This window comes from Penaeus monodon, chromosome 22 (assembly GCF_015228065.2).
Source record: "Penaeus monodon isolate SGIC_2016 chromosome 22, NSTDA_Pmon_1, whole genome shotgun sequence".
Classification (NCBI taxonomy): Eukaryota; Metazoa; Arthropoda; class Malacostraca; order Decapoda; family Penaeidae; genus Penaeus; species Penaeus monodon.
Window position 1 is genome coordinate 22,941,716 of NC_051407.1, and position 487 is coordinate 22,942,202.

The following is a 487-nucleotide window of genomic DNA, read 5'->3' on the forward strand; positions in this document are numbered from 1 at the left end:
AAATTAAAATTATTTTGTAAAGGAACTTGCATGTTTTTAGTCATTCCTTCTTCTTTCAACAGTCATTTGCGTGTTGTTTCTTTCTGATCGTCAATAATTAAAACAACGTCGTGTAACTCGTGACCGCGAACTTCATTTCTCGAAGGTTGCTTGGGATTTTTTTTATTCATCGTATCCATCTCCTTTTCATTTGGATATAACGCTTTTAAAACTATTAACCTCCATGTTATTTTTATTATCATAGATCATGATGTGGTTCACGTTAAAATCGTAAGTAATTTTACTATCAGTGTTTGTACATAGTTCACTAAAAGTATTATTACTATTTCAGTGTATTATTTTTAGGATTACGATTGTCATAAATATAAGATTTACAGCTTACATCGCAGTTATCACAACTTAGTATTATCTTTGCTAACGTTGTTTTGTGATGAGTATTGCAAGATATGATTTATGTTATTTATATTATTTAATACTGGAACATATG